The 7,060-nt window shown below is 41.0% G+C and overlaps 1 pseudogene; it reads left to right on the plus strand.

Moving 5' to 3' along the window:
• The window catches only part of LOC102376241, a 212,964-nt pseudogene that overhangs the window by 55,067 nt on the left and 150,837 nt on the right, over positions 1–7,060 (plus strand).

The following is a 7,060-nucleotide window of genomic DNA, read 5'->3' on the forward strand; positions in this document are numbered from 1 at the left end:
CCCACTGCCAGACTGCTGCAGTGGGTAGAGAGTGCAGGGAACTCTCAAGGCTGCTTCAGCAGTCCAGCTGGCACAAGGGGTAGTGTCCTCAGGTACCAATTGGCTGGGGCCCAGAAGCTCCTGAGAGCAAGTAGCCCTGAGCTACTTGCCAGGGCAGCTTTTTGTACAACTGGGGCCAGGACAGGGCAGCTTTTTATATTGCTGGGGACAGCACAGGTGCTGGCCCTGGGCTCTAGCACCCCCTGGCTGCAGATCCAGGAGGAGCCAGGCAGGGTTATTTTGCCCTAAGTGGCACAATTTGCTTCTCAACAAAGTGCATGTCCAAGCACGTGCGCTGAGGCAAAAAGCCCTGGCTCAAATTTGCACCACTTCTATTTGAGCTGCTGCAAGCGCATGTGCTTGCATGTGTGGACGTGCCCACTGAGTCATCACAGATCTGTTATGTACGCTCAGGGCGTATCAGGATAACACTAAGTTGTTAGCAATCCAAAGTTAATGCATACTGCATTAGCACTTTGTGTTAGGGAAGTTTAGCTGCTGACACCTACAGATTAATGACCTAATAAATCTGGAAACAAATAGGTATTATGGATGAAATCCTAGCCTCATTGAAGTTAATGGGAGATTTGCCATTGACTTCACTGGATCCAGGAATTCATCCCATATATTGTAAACTGACAATGAACAGGCAGGAAAAATGGAGGATTGGAGGTAGAAGTGTTGGCCAATAAGCAACACCCAAAAGAAGCCAGTCAGACTGAATGATTAATCAGAAACAAATATATGTACAGTTCTGACATATTATTTATAAAGCCCTAAGGAGTACCATAATCTCTCAGTGTGTTAGCCAGTTGTGTCTGAGCTGAAGTGAGCATGGGTGAAAGAGAGAGAAACTTACAACCCAAAAATGGAATTCTTGAGTAAACATAATGGGGTATGGCAAAACATAGCAAGGCTAAACTGAAGAGATGAGAAAAGCATGTCAGAGGCAAATATAGTGGGAAGGATTATTTCAAGAAAAATGAAAATCATAGTAAATGGGAGGAGAAAAAGGATTCACTGTTCCTGGAGCAACCAAATAACTTCCACTGCTCTAACAAAAAGGCATTAATTGCCTATTAAACATGAATGTTGTGGACAAGAAATATTCATATGTTAGTGGCCCACCAATGCATCTAACTGAAAGGAATGTTTTAGTTGCTAATTAGAAGTTGAAGGTATAATGATTTTTTTAAAAGCTCAGCATTGTGAATCAAAATATTTTTTCAGGGAATGGTTTTTTGCATCTCCAGCGTGTGTGCGGTATCCCATTGAGTTGGCTCATTTATGGCTCCATGAATCATCCCGTGTCTACTCAGATAAGCTTATGGAAGAAAAGGATATTGAACGTTTTAACAAAGTTCTCATTGATACTGCAAAAAGATGCTTTGTGGTATGATTTTTAAATGAATTATCTCTGAATAATATGTGTGGGTGCATCTGCTCTGTTTTATGCCAGATTGCCTCCCATTTATCCAAAGTTTAGGTAATAAAATGGATTTCATGATTTAAATAGGAAGAGCACACCTGTCAGCTGTATGGATTATTGTGTAAAAAGTTCTTTTTTACTACTTCTATGCATTCATGTGACTAAACTGACATAATTTGAGTATTAGCAGTATTAATGCACTATAGATTACTTGGGAAATGTAGCTGTTCCAATTTCATATTTACCTTTGGTTCTGATTGGTTGTTCATGTGCTACAATGTCATGGTGCAGGCTAAAATGAAGATCATTAGGAACCAATGGGAGCATTCAGTAGATGAACAGGTGCTGTAAAAAGCTAATAGTAAAACTGTATTACATTATGTATGTAATGGAATTTATACAGAATTTATAACTATAGATCAAAATCTCATATGTTTTCCTAGCAGCCTCCATGAACTGACACAGCTGTATTAATACATTTCTTTCTGGAGAAGTTACAGCAAGGCAAAACTGTTATCACAATTGCATTCATTGGGCCCCTGGTTGGCAGTTAGAGCAGAGAAGACAAGGACCAAATGGCCATGAAAACTAAACTGTTAGAAGATAGCATTGTGATGCCCTGATAGTCATGATGGGGACATTTAAAATGCCACTGCCCACATGGCATCTTTTGTGTTTGTAAATAAAAGATTTCAGCTTTTCGGGATGTAACAGCTTCCAGATGCACTAAAAATTAATTCAAAAAATTAAAATTAGGAAAAATGTGTTAAAGGGTTAATACTCTGGATGAACGCTTGTTTATATCTCTATATTGTTACCATCAGGGTGTTGATGAGCACGTATTTATCCATAAGCCACTAATTTACTGCCACTTTGCCCATGGTGTTGGAGAACCTCGTTACTTTCCAGCATCTGATTGGGAGAAGCTGACCAGAATTTTAACAGATTCATTAGAGCACTACAATGAGCTTCATGCTGCAATGAATCTTGTTCTTTTTGAGGATGCTATACAGCACATGTAAGTTTCCTTACTTTCAGTAGGTATAATGTGTGCTCTAGCAAAGATAATCATTGAAGTGCAAATTCATTTAAGGGTGACCTGCAAGGGTATTAAAAATAACCTCATTCAGCTTTAGAGCTATGTTCCAAGTGCCCCAAATGACCAGGCTAAGCCAAGCATTTAACACAGTTTTAATACAAAATGTTCTGATTTTTACTTCAACGGTTCCAAGTCTGGACCCAGTGTGAATTATTGGCTTCTTCTCAATGTGACCCACTGCCATGCTGGTCATGTCAAATCCACTTCAGAGCCCTGAAGCGAACTGTAGCTTGACCCAACAGGGCATTTTAAGATTCATTATAATAATGTTACATTGGTTTCAACATTTTACATTTTTACACAAGTATGAAAGCATATCTTTAAAAAAAGCATTAAAAATCTGCACAGTACTCCAAAAAAAGGACTTGTGTGGTGCATGTGACAGCACTAGTTTAAAACACAAGCTGTAGACTCAATGTGTCTAGACTTTTCAAGGAAAATAAAATAAAAAAGTGCATGTGTATGGTATTTTTGGGGGGATAGGGGAGAAGGGGAGAAGGGAAGAAGGATAGAAAAGAGTAAGATTTACTTTTAAATGTGGACTTACTGAGATATCTGCATGTTTTTACACAGATTTGTTTTTGAAGGGAAAAAAACACATTTTGCATGTCATTTTTGGAACACACAATATCTTGCAGAGAGGAAGCCAAATTCAGCTTTAGTTGGGCTCCATTGTCTTCTGCTATATTAAATTAAATCAATTCTTTATTATATTTATTTTAGCCCCCAAATAAGGGCAAGCTGCTGGGCTTTTCAGCCCCAAGCAGCACTGCAAGTGCATGCAGGTGTTCAAGAGACTGGGTAAACCAAAACTTCATCTAAGTTAGTGCACCTATTCAAGTGAACTAACTTAGATTGTGCTTGCCATTTTTTGCCCAATTTAAGCCCTCTGAATGCCTGCATGATTTGGCATTTAGATCAACCTAACCTTGGTTAGATCAATCTAAATGTAATGGCTGTATGTACTCTAAGTTGATAACATTCGTTGGCATAGTGGAGTCTGACAGTAAAAAGGCAAAGATACATGTACTATTTTGGGGAATGTCATTAGATTTTTCAACACTGAACTAGAAATGCAAGTAACTGGTATGGAATTCCCAAAATATGTATACAGTATTCTTCCAATGGGACCCAGAGCAGAAAGCAAATTAGGTCTTCATCTTGTTTGGATTGTTGTTAATCAAGAAAAAGTGTACTTTATTACTCTGATAGGAAGCAGTGCATGTAGAGATTGAACTGAGCCTGAGGCCAGATGTCAGGTAATCCAAGATAGCATAAATTCCTAGTGATACTTCTCTGTTAATAGAGTAGAACCTCATCAGTTATAATAGCTAAAAGAACTCCATATTATGTTCAAATGGTATGCTGTGAAGTTCAGACAGAGAATAATCCTTCCACTGTTGTATATCGTTTGGATTGCAATAATAATTTTAAATGACATTGCTGTTTAAATGACATTTCATCTAACATTTTAAGGTCATACATTGCAGGAAAAGGGAATTGGGACAGTGAAACCCTTTTTATAGCCATTCATCCAACATCAGGAGTGACCACAAGTTATTGTCATCTGTTGGCTATATTTGAAGGTGGCTTCACTGCAGTTTCTGGTATGTTGTGTAGAAAAAAATTATCACTAGCTGTAATCAGCAGCTGCAGAGGAGAAGCCAGAGACTAAATAATCATAAAAAGAGACAGGACTGCCTTGTCACCCTTTGAGGTATTCTTTCCAGCATGCTGGTAAGGCTTTGTGGTGATGCTACAGATGATAACATTACACATTCTATTTTTGAATTAAAAAAAGATTCGCTTAGCTTGGGTTATTCACAAGGGTTATGTTTTTTAAGAAAAATGAGTAGAGAGGTCTCAAGCCAAACCAAAAACTCAAATTTAACCCCAATCTCAGTGTCAGGATGATACAAATTTGCAGTTTGGACCAATCTCTGAAAACTATGCTCATGTTTTTTATCCCATTATTTCTGATAGATTCAGTATTGTGGAAATATCTGTTACCAATAAAAATAAAACATATTATATACAATTTAATCTTGTTTTTGTAGCTTGTTTTTGTTGCATCAGCTGCATTCTTGAGGCCCCATACAGCAATACTCTCTTAATTGGAGTTGGAGGTAGTGGTAAGCAAAGTTTATGTAATTTAGGAGCTTTTCTCAGCTCACTGGAAGTTTATCAAATAACTCTTCATAAAGGATATGCTATTTGTGATCTCAAGGTAAGAATTTCAGTTGCATTGACATTCTATTTTTATTTCCTAGTAGTTCATAGTACCAGAGTTTGCATGTGCACACATGATTGTGCAGGTGTATAGTGGGATTACCGTAGTTCTCAGGGATTACCATAATTCTCAGCGCCTGACTGTAGATTTTGTTTCTCCCCAGCATCATGCCAAATCTATAAATTGTGAGTCCTACATAATATTTTCTGTATTGACTGTTTCCTCATTATTCCAGTGTAAGTATCTGGTAGCCAGTCAAGTTAGTTTTCTGACTGCTTTGCACTGTAAAACTATTGCTGTTTATTTCTTAATTTGAATTTTTCTTTCTTCCCTTTCTTGTCCTTTGTCACACTATTTCTGCTATGGAAATGCATTTAATTTTGAGGTGAACTTTAAGTTCACAGTGATTGGAAGGGTGAGAAATCTGGCAAACTGAGTTTCAGTTAATCTCAGTAAATTCACCAATGTACACATAATATCTATGACCAGCTTTTATTTGTGAGCTAAATATGAAGCTGTTCATACTGTAATCCCTTGACTAACAGCCAAATTCACTAACTAAAAGTCTGTGGAATTGCATTATGAGGAATTTAGCCTCAAGAATGTAATATTTCATACCTTCAAATAGAGTAAATATTTGAAGATATGACATCCCTCTATGTTAGGCATTGCTTTTCATATCTTCACATGTATATTTCATTTAGGCTCTAGAATGTAGGAGTTTATAGGAAAGTAAAGGGAGATTTACCCCAACATGGATGACATATTAAAAGATAAAAAGTACAACCTTTAAATGGTCAATAAAAATGTAATGTTAATAATTTCCTAAATGCCTATAGAAATACGTGTAGAAGGGCTCCAAAGAAGGCTTCCAGTTATTAAGAATATGTCCATAATTATAAAAACTAGAATAAATATTTTACATTTATTGTTCAGGATAAAATATAGTAAGCAATGAAAGAACATTATCTCGTTGAGTCCAGAGATCAGAAACTCAAACTGGAGAAGAAGGATTTGTTACTGTTCTCCTCAGCAAAGCCCTGGGATTAAGAAATATATTACTCTCTCTCAGAGGGAGAGGGTACATGTGGTGTTGTCTTTGAATACCTCATCTGTTTTGTTTTTTACTTCTATATTCTATGAGCCAGATTAGCTTCTGAGATATACTCATGGTTCTTCCATTGGCTCATTTTCATCTGAAAATCAGTCGGTAAAGAATTGAAACCCCCTTCCCACATCCCCCAAACAAGATTTCATGAGGAAATGCAGAGTCATTGAGCCCAAAACATTTGCCAGAATTGTGTTAGTTATGAGGAATTGCCAATGAAACACAAGCCATATGTCCCAGGGGAGCTGGGACGCCGGAAGGCCCCTGGGGCAGCAAAGGGTCCCGCTTACCTCCTGCAGAGCCAGAAGATCTGAGGAAGGCACACGCGCCAAGAACGCCAGCACGGGTTATCAGCCGGGCATTTATCCGGCTGCGGCAAAGCAGCGGGGGCGGGGGACGCCTTCTGGAAGGAACAAAAGGTGGCCCTGCCGAGGCAACGGGGCGGCTGAGCGGAAGAAGCTGGAGCGATGAGCCTCAGCAAGCGGGGAGTCAGCCGCTGCCCGCAGTGTGGCAGAAAGAAAGAGGCGGAGCCAGACCCGGCTCTGAGAGACGGAGTGGAGCAGCTGGCAGCAGTGCTGCTGGGAAAGCTAGCATTGGGATTATCGGCTCAGCCGGTGGGGAAATCGGCGGCAGCACCGGTAGCAGAACGGGAAGAGGAGCTGGCGGGAGCCTGGGCAACGTAGCTGGGGAAGGAGCCAGCGGCATCGCCTGTGGTAGAGCCGGAGGACGGGCAGAGAGGGCCCCAGGCAGCCTAGCTAGGGCAGGAACCAGCTGCAGCACCGGCAATAGAGCCGGGGGAGGAGCTAGCTGGATCTCAGGCCGCGGAGCTGGTAGCGGAGTCAGCTGTGGCGTAAGCAGCAGGAACGGAGGAGAGGCCAGCCGCACTGGAAGAGGGGGCATCGGTGAAGTAACCAGATGCCCCATACAGAGGGGAGCCGACGGTAGATACAGCGACCTTGCGGACCACCGGAGCGAAGCAGGTACCGGGCCGGAGGGGCCGGGCTGGCGTCCCTATAGGCAGCACGCCCAGCCCGAAGACCGTTGTTGATGGCCAGTGTATTGAGGCAAGAGGGTGGCAAGTCAAGGACGACGTTGAGGCCATAGGAGGTAGGGCCTAAGGTGGCGAGTGGCCGGGGGGGAGGGGAGGACACAGCC

This window comes from Alligator sinensis, unplaced genomic scaffold, assembly GCF_000455745.1.
Source record: "Alligator sinensis unplaced genomic scaffold, ASM45574v1 scaffold1469_1, whole genome shotgun sequence".
Classification (NCBI taxonomy): domain Eukaryota; kingdom Metazoa; phylum Chordata; order Crocodylia; family Alligatoridae; genus Alligator; species Alligator sinensis.